Source organism: Strongylocentrotus purpuratus, unplaced genomic scaffold, assembly GCF_000002235.5.
Source record: "Strongylocentrotus purpuratus isolate Spur 01 unplaced genomic scaffold, Spur_5.0 spur5_scaffold_4, whole genome shotgun sequence".
Classification (NCBI taxonomy): Eukaryota; Metazoa; Echinodermata; class Echinoidea; order Camarodonta; family Strongylocentrotidae; genus Strongylocentrotus; species Strongylocentrotus purpuratus.
In genome coordinates this window covers 8896092-8905307 of record NW_022145610.1, presented here as the reverse complement: position 1 = coordinate 8905307, position 9216 = coordinate 8896092, and the positions used below count along the sequence as shown (strand labels likewise).

The following is a 9216-nucleotide window of genomic DNA, read 5'->3' as shown; positions in this document are numbered from 1 at the left end:
CGTAATAAGTCAAAGATGTGAAAAATGTTCCTGTCGCATGCCGCGCGGTTGTGATGATTCCGAATCTCTGAAACTTGTAAGTTTAGCATTATATTATATGACTGATGAATTAATTAGTTGCGAGTACATTTTCGTGATTGTAAAATTTACAGTTTATTGCTGAGATTGATTTGCAGCAAATGAACAAGATAATGTTTAAAATGACGAAGACGGTTGCCGTCACCGGCATAACAATTGTTAGCGGAACTTGGCTACATTTTCATGGGCCTCTATCGGCCTAGAATGTACGTGTAGAGTAACAGTTACTGTTAGTGCTTTATTGGTTTGGAGCGCTGCCATTATCATGTAGACCTATTACTACTAGGTCTATATCTATACAATGTAGGTCTAGATTAAGTGTTGCGAGAGAAGTGGTTAACTAAACTAAAGTATTTAGAAAAGCGAATTCTTTTTGCCTTTGGATTTATCAAAATGCATGCATCAAGAGTGTCACTAACATTAATAAACAGTAACAACCAACATGGTTCATAAACAATAATTTTCCTAGCTAGGCCCTGGGCCCTGGCTTTGCCTTGTGCTTGAGCTTTTATTGTCCAACATAGACCTTATGAGTTATGTTTTATTCTACTTAAGTTCTAGTTAAACTATATATGAAGTAGTGCACATAAACTTCTTCAGAAATTTCAATTAGATCTACCATTTTGAGTCAACTGTCTTGATAGGTGAAAACCCACAACCTTTCCAAAGACCAAACACACAACGTCTACCTACTCTAGGTATATTTAGCTCGATACTACTTAATTATAGGCTCCTGGGACACATGAGCACCTAAAATGTAAGCCCGAACCCCAAATTTGTGTACATACATGTAATGCATCCAATGGATCGGCCGAAAACTGGAGATGGTCGATTACCCCCTCCTTTACTCTAGGACTCATTTATACAGACTTTATAAACTCAAATCTGGACTCCCTTGCAAAAAAAGTTATTTGGCCTCGGCGCCCAATACTCGTAAAAAAGTTACTTGTAAAGTTAGAGCAGAGCGTGAGCTCGTCGGGTCATGACGTCAAAAGGCCACCTGCTTTGTCCCACCCCGCCATGCCGCAGTCGCAGCTAGCTCCATCTTCAGGATCTGTCAATTCAGAACTCGACTCCGATCCAGATCCTATGTCAAATTCACGCTTACTGTTGGAATCAGATGAATCTGAGTGTGGATCCTCCATCATATAAACTTAAAGAGAAGGTTGAGTTCTGGGAGAGGTGAAAACTAATTTGTGAGTGTTATCTTTGTTATTATGGAAGTGTGGATAAACATCAGATGAAAAATGTTCCCTGAAAAGCATGGCTCTTCATATGCCTTAATATTCTCAATATGGCATGTAACATCATACAAATCGGGACGGATTTTTACGCCATAATTAAGTTTGTGTAGTCCGATATACATCTTTCTGTGTACAGTGCTTGTAACTTTACCAAGACTGTGTCAACTTTCTTATCATTTTGATGATTCCAGAACCTTGTGGTACACACCAATTCTTATATGCTAGATGATCAACCTCTCCTGATCGTTTACACCACGTTTCTTTCACAATGCAATCGCATGACCAGAACTCAACTTTATCTTTAAACAAATGTCTGCAAATATTGAGAAGGAAAATAAAAATCGATAGAATATCTCTTTGTCAACGTGAATCGATGCACTCAGCGTGTACGTCTATGACAATAGAGTACCAAGCTATAATGCAATCGTCGTCTTGTGACATCATTTTTTCTTTGCGCAGACTCTAATTATAAGTTTTTTAATATTTTTTTTTTGGGGGGGGGGGGCATTCTTAAAGTAAATCTTCAGGTCCTCTTATCATTTTTAAATCATTTTCCAAGTGGAAACCGATTGTCATATTCGAAATCTCCTTGAAAATTTCTTTCCATATGTCTTAAATGCCATTTTCAGCTGATTTTCTTGTTGCCAGACCTTTAAAGATAAAGACCAGTTATGGTCATGCGATTGCATTGTGAAAGAAACATAGTGAAATCGATCAGAAAAGGTTGATCATCTAGCATAGATGTATACTGCAAGGTTCTGGAATCATCAAAATGATGAGAAATTTGGCCCAGTCTTCATAAAGTTACAAGCACTGTACACAGAAAGATGTATATGGGACCAGGCACACATGCGTTTTTATCACTCACATACCAATAGAAAAAATAATTTACCATATATATCAACATATATCAACGTCTTTCAACATTCTTTGACATCAGTCTAAGAATTTAAGTAAAAAGGTAGAAATTTGTTACCGTAGTGATAAAATCTTTGCTTACTATTCATGTGTAAACTTGATTAACTAACATGCAATTTACATGACAAAAACATTCACTTCTGAATTGGCCGGAAACGCAACTAATGCTGCGAAAAAAGCTGGTTTCACTTTGCCAACTTGATATTTACTCTACGATAATAGCAATAAGTGTTGCATGCATCTATTGAAACTAACTTATTGAAACTAAACTAATTGACTGTTATTCCAGCTTCCACTGTCTTTTCAAAGGGATACAAAATGACAATGACATAAACAAGGTGTAAATTCTTTTAAAAATGACCAGTTCATATATGAATGGGAAGATTGTGTAGTCTTTTTTTTAAGAGCAGAGTCGTGCTCAATGGTCCGTATTCCACTAAATAAGTAGTCCAGAGCCCTGTCACGATAACGGGGAAGACAATTAGACAAGGTTTCTTCTGGCTTTAAAGGCACACTGTCCTACTTGTAGCTACTTGCTCCCTCTATATAGAAAACTTCCCCAATCGGTGCTTGTTGGTCCCCCATGATCCTCTTTTTCTTATGTTAAAGGTAAAGACCAGTTATGGTCATGCGATTGCATTGTGAAAGAAACGTTGTGGAATCGATCAGAAAAGGTCGATCATCTAGCATCTAGCATCTGCAAGGTTCTGGAATCATCAAAATGATAAGAAATTTGGCCCATTCTTCGTAAAGTTACAAGCACTATACACAGAAAGATGTATATGGGACTACCCTATATCTCTCACAGACCATGAGAGAAACAAATTTACCAAATAAAATATGAATTAGTAGGCGGTTTCCCGGCAAATTTTTTATCATCATGTATTAGTCAAAACATATTCTTTCACATGATTGGTAATGAGAGCTTCCATTTCATTTTTTGAAATTGGGGCGTTTCCAATACTGGTCTTTACCTTTAAATGAGAGCGTAGTTAATGAGATAGCCGCCTGTCACAGTGACCTCGCTGGCTCGCTGGGTGGTCTAATCCCTTCTAGCTGAAGTAGTAAAGCCTGCCTTTAAGAGATAATGTTCAGCAGTGTCATCAAATTCCTGATTTTTCCAAAATACTGTTCAGGTTTCATGAACTCCCCCGTCCCTGGACGGTGTGTGCGATCACAGAGATCTATAAGTTTACACTATTATTATTATCATAAGGTCTATATAGGCACCATCATAATCTGTTGCTTATATTTTATTGGCTCCATAACATGGCCAAGTCCCACATTGGCGATAGCGAAAATCTTGTTTTTTTCAAACTTTGAAACTTGTCTATGTTTTAATGATTTTCTTCAGTCTTATCGAAAACAAGTGTCTACTCAGTACTGCAGACATAACAATGTGATATTACTTGTACATGTCTTCTCTAATTTTTTTTAATTTATCCCTACCTTATTCTTTCTTTCTTTCTTATTTTTCTTCTTTTGTTTGTTATGTGATATTTTGTTTGCATAGCATTAAAAGGAATCAAAGTAATACTGACAGTCAAATTTGCAGAAGTACATGTACATGTAGTGCAACTTTCTTTTGTTTTAAGTCTCTATAGCGCATGGACAAACAAAACTTTTTAGGGAAAAATTGTATTTAAGTTGACCTTATAAATTTCAGGTGTTTTCAGACTACCGGTATGTGGAGGAAAAGATTATTTAACAGGGAACCCCCTCAATCCAAAAGATTGGACAAGAATTTTAGAAATCTATTTACATGTACTTGGCCTTCTATTTTTCATGGAGGGCAGAAGAACAAAAGAGAGAGAGAGAGAGAGAGAGAGAATGAAAGATTATGCAATTGATAATTTTGCAGATCAAGTGAGGATCTGTTAGCTAATTATAGCAATGATGGCTTTAATAAAGCCTTGTTCATACATGACGTTGTAGACCACCTGAAATAAGGCTGTAGCAGAATAGAAATATTTCATGTGTATTAAATAGAATGGCAAGAGATAATATGGCAATACTTTACATTTAGGATTCTCAGTACCTTCCTAATTGAGAATTGGGAAACTTATATTCACATGTGGTGTGTCCGTACAGTTGATTCAAACAGTAATTTGAAGAAGTTAACATGCAATTTTTTATATTTTCCATTTTTCCATAATTCTTTTTAGATATATGAAGGACAATATCTTATGAAACACATGTACATGTAGTTAAGATTGTTTGATTATTTGATGCATATTTTTTTTTGTCAAATCCAAAGGCATAAGTGACAGCTCTATTTTTTTGAGTGTCCATGCAGACACATAACCTCCAGTCATCCTTTATATCATTAATAGTAACATACAGTTGTATACTAGATGCTTTGCTATTATTACCCTGGCATTTACCGAGGTACCCTGATAAGAAATTTCTTCCTACGGCAATGCATTTACATCACCTGGGTGGAGAGTGGCAAATGTAGATTAATGTCTTGGCAAAAGACATTCGTGCCGCAAACCATATGATCCACAGTCCAGTGATGTATTCACTAGACCATAACACCTCTACTATGCTTGTGTAATCATTATGTTGCGTTACCATTTATTTTTGCATTCGGTTGACTTTGTGATGTGTGAACAAAGCTTTATGTATGGTGTAATATTAATGCTGGTGTAATAGGGCCAGAGTCCGGTTCTCTGGTTAATTATCCAGTTTAATGATTAATGGTCAATTTAACTGATAAGACTCGAAGCAGGTGTACGCAAAACACTGTGCCGCTTCACATGATAACGCTATACAAAACTCAAAAGTTTGTTCACCTTTATACATGTATGGAATGTTCCTCAAGAAAGTTTGTTAACCTCTCATCCAAATTGTACGACACCCTTACATTGTAAATATATGCAAAGGGTCTGTTTTGGGTGATATGAAAAGTTTGTTGACCTCTTTATTATTTTCCATGAATTCTATCTGATGATTTCTGTTTTAAACATTTAGGGTGTTTTCTGCCTCTTGCAAGTAATCATTTATCTTGAAAATGTATGTTTTTCTTTCTAGATTTCATATTTACAAAACAATAACATGTGTGAAATATCCAGTCACAACATCATGCTTTGAAGCCGTATTTAAAAGCTAACTCTTCAACTTAAATATTTATCTACATTTAAATGACACAGTTTGTCTAGAAATAATTGCATAGACTTTTTCAATATTTTTGTATTCAAGGAGAGATGCTTGTGCAATGGCAAGGTGTAATAGGCCCAATTAACATTCATGATCTAATTCTTTCAAATCTCCATTTTGGAATATGAATGGGGGGAAACTGTTTCACTGGAAGTTTTCTTTCTATCTTTTCTCTATTTTGTTCATTGCCTATTTCTATATTTAGAAATAATGATATTATACCTTTAAGGGAAAAGGGGATAGTCTATCAAACAACCTATTAAATTTCCTAATTGATGTTCACTTGAGAAATACCAACATGCATACACCAATTGATGACAGAACATAAGTGTAAAGCATATTTACATGTAGCACTTATAGTATGAACCTTGTGCCATGCTTATATTTATGTAAGCTTTATCATATGATAAAATGCTGATAAATGAGTGATTAGCTGTAACAGACAGTTTTAATATATAGCTCTTTATTTTTACATTGCACAGTGTGTATCTAGAGAGAATAACATAAGGAATGATAGAAAGAGAAGATGATGGGAGGAAAAACAAAGAATAACATAAGGAAAGGTAGAAAAAGAAGAGGATAAGATAAAAACAAAGAATAACATAAGGAAAGGTAGAAAAAGAAGAGGATAAGATAAAAACAAAGAATAACATGAGGAAAGGTAGAAGAGACAAGATGATGGTAGGAAAAACAAAGAATAACATAAGGAAAGGTAGAAAAAGAAGAGGATAAGATAAAAACAAAAAATAACATAAGGAAAGATAGAAAGAGAAGATGATAGAATGGTACAGATAAAGAATAAGAAAGGGGGAGATATAAGAGGAGATGATAAAAGGGAAAACAAAGAATAAAATAAGAAATATAGAAAGAGTATATGATAGGAGAGTTAATATAAAGAATAACAAAAAGAAAGTTAAGAAGATGATAGAAGAAAAAACAGAGAATGACACAATGAAAGATTTTTGTTAAAGTGGAGTTGAAAGAGAAAGAAAAAATTACTAAGAGATATAAAAAAAAAAAGGGGGGCAGGAAAAACAAAAGGCTAGATTAAAGAAAAGATGGAAACGGTACATTAGATGAGGAAAATGAATAGAATTTTGTGAAGATCAGGCAGACAGTACCTACAAGTACAGTTCCAATCCAATCCAATCCAGGAATTTATAAAGCGCCGATATCTAGTTGCGTAATCATAGACGCTGATGAGACTGAAAAACTACCAAAAATGTCTGTTTGTGATTCTAACTGGGAAAGACAAAAAAGCAGTGACTAATTGTAAGCGATCTGAAATAGGTACATGTACATGTATGTCTTTAGTTGAGTTCTGAAAGTGGATAACTGGTGACAAGAGCAACGGTTCCGCCCGAAAATGACCTGTGCTGTCATATATCATCAGGAATGTTTCCTGTTGCAATGGCATCACAGGTCTCACTAGAGTACAAATTGCGATGAGAGCGAATGCAAATGAACCTCAAGCTATGGCCACAAATCAGAGCAGCGACCGACCGATCAGTAGCCTGCTCGGTCGCTGCTGGAATTAAGGCATCGCCCAGCGATGCCCGGGCGACGAACGCCCAGGCACCGAGCGTATTTTGGGCGGCGAGTGAAAAGTGAGCAGGCGCCGCCCAAATTTTAACTCCGCGCTAAAACTTCAGCGGCGACCGAGCGATGCCCTAAAAACGAGCGTTGCCTGGGTGACCGCCGCTCGGTGGCCGGGCAGCCGCCGGGCAGAATTGGTTAAAAACTCGCCGCTCGGCCGCCGAGCAGGCTACTCTTTGGTAATGTGACCATAGCATAACCTCTGGTACAGTCTAGTTGGTCTATTATTGCTAGACAGGTCCAAAAAATATCTCTTCATTATTTTGCAAAATGTTCATATCTAATTACATCCAGCTATCATGTTTTGACTAGCAAAGTGCTACTATAATTTATGGGCTATTCAAGTGCTGTGATTATTTTATTTACTACAGATTACCTATAGAAAGTGAAATCAAATTAACGATCTTTTATGTACAACTGTATTACAAATTACCAATAGAAAGCGGAGTAAAAGAATTGATCGTTACCCCTGTGTCATGGCTAAAAATAGTTTGCTGCACTTCAAAAAAGTTATCATCTATCACAAGAGATTGTTTGAGAAGAAATATTATTTCTCAGCTGTTCTTTTCAAAGAGATAATTGTCTAAATTCTATTGTAACAAAATGTGTGTTTTTAGATAAAAATATCAGAAAAGTTTAATTATGCAAAGCAGAAATAAAATTGTCAAAAAGTTTAAAGACGAAATGGATTTGTTTTCAAATTTCTGAAAGAGATCCTCTCCATGTATAACATTTATTAGAAACTTGACTGTTTTTCATGAGAAAAATATGTAGCTTTACTAAAAGAAAAATGAAAATTCATATTTTCCCTTTAGAAAAAGTTCAATCATACATTAGCCCTAAGTATAGTTGTTGTAAATACATTTTTATACAACCCCTCTATGAAACAAGTCATCAGTAACTATAATGAAACTATATGAAATATTCTGTACAGAGCAACTCGGAGAGGAGCTTACATGATAGGTCACATTGTTGCCAAATTTCCTATTTTTGAATGGATATTGCTCAACTTTCACTTATTTGTTTCTCTCATTTTTCTGCTTTTCTGCCCTGTCACAGCCTCATGACAGAGTTGTAGATTCGTCGCCATTAATGCTTGTTTAGATATGATGCAATAAACCTCCGCAAAAAAGTCATGTTTTTAAAACGTGTAAATGAATTTCAACTGAAAGTTATTCACATGTGTAGCTCTGTGTTAAACAGAAAATCTGAAACTGATGCTTTACTGACACTCTATTAAAAAAAAGAAAACATCACTTTTTTGCCACATCACATCTAAACAAGGAGTTAGATGCCGATCTTCATATCATTAAAATGTTCATAACTTTTTGATTAGTTGTCTAATTTTCCTCAAACCTTTTTTTTTTTCTTCTTCAGTTTCTCTGAATTTTCTGCTTTTTTATTTTAAAAGTGATTGATGTTCCCACGGTTGTCTAAAATGATGATTCCATGATTAGAATCAAGACTGCTCCCTTGTTAGTCGTTTGAGCTGATTAAGCAGTTTTCATTTTTACAGTTATCCTTTTTCCTTGAACTTTTCAGATAGATGCAAATACAATGTACTATTGATTTTGATTTTACGTAGATCCTGTAAAAGTTATTGCACATGAATGGTAATGATCACTGGTATACGTGTCATTGGGCAAATTACAGGAAGCAATCAATACAGTGGTGTATCACAACGTTGGAAGGGAAAAAAGAAAGAAAGAAAAAACTTACCAAAGGTTTGTGGGAAATTATGTACATTGGATGGCCTCCAGTTGACAGAGAGCCAACTTTTTATGACCCATGATGCAATTGTGCAAATATGCCACCAATAAGGAGACAGTGGATGAAGTCATGTGATTGTGACTGAAAAGCGGAGTGTGGTTAAAGAAAGAGGAAAGCCACAAAAGGCCGCTGGAATGTTTTTTACAGGTACTGTACTTGTTTGTATTGAGAGAAACAAGTGAGAGAAGCAAACGCACAGTGCATTCATTGTATTCCAGACTTTTTGTGATTTATTTGGAGACTGACTGTCATGCTGTAAGTTTGTTCAAGTTTTCATTTAAGTTCATGTAGTTGTTTTCTCTTCTCCATGATCATCTTCTTCTTATTCTTCTTCTTCTTCTTCTTCTTCTTAATTATTTGTCTTCTCTTCTCCTTCTCACACTTTTTTTATTTTTATTTTTTATTTTTTACTTCTTACTGTTTTTTCTTATTCTTCTTTTTCTTCTTTTTC

General features: G+C 35.3%; 1 protein-coding gene across 2 annotated transcripts in view; it reads left to right on the top strand.

Moving 5' to 3' along the window:
- The window catches only part of LOC105439770, a 30906-nt gene continuing 21690 nt past the window's right edge, over nucleotides 1–9216 (top strand). The window contains exon 1 of one of the 2 annotated variants that reach the window (XM_030997712.1): nucleotides 1–76. The gene's annotated coding sequence lies outside the window, so the exon portion shown is untranslated. Of the gene's footprint in view, nucleotides 77–8948; nucleotides 9021–9216 lie in introns of those variants that run through there. The other variant, XM_030997713.1, reaches the window with a different exon arrangement.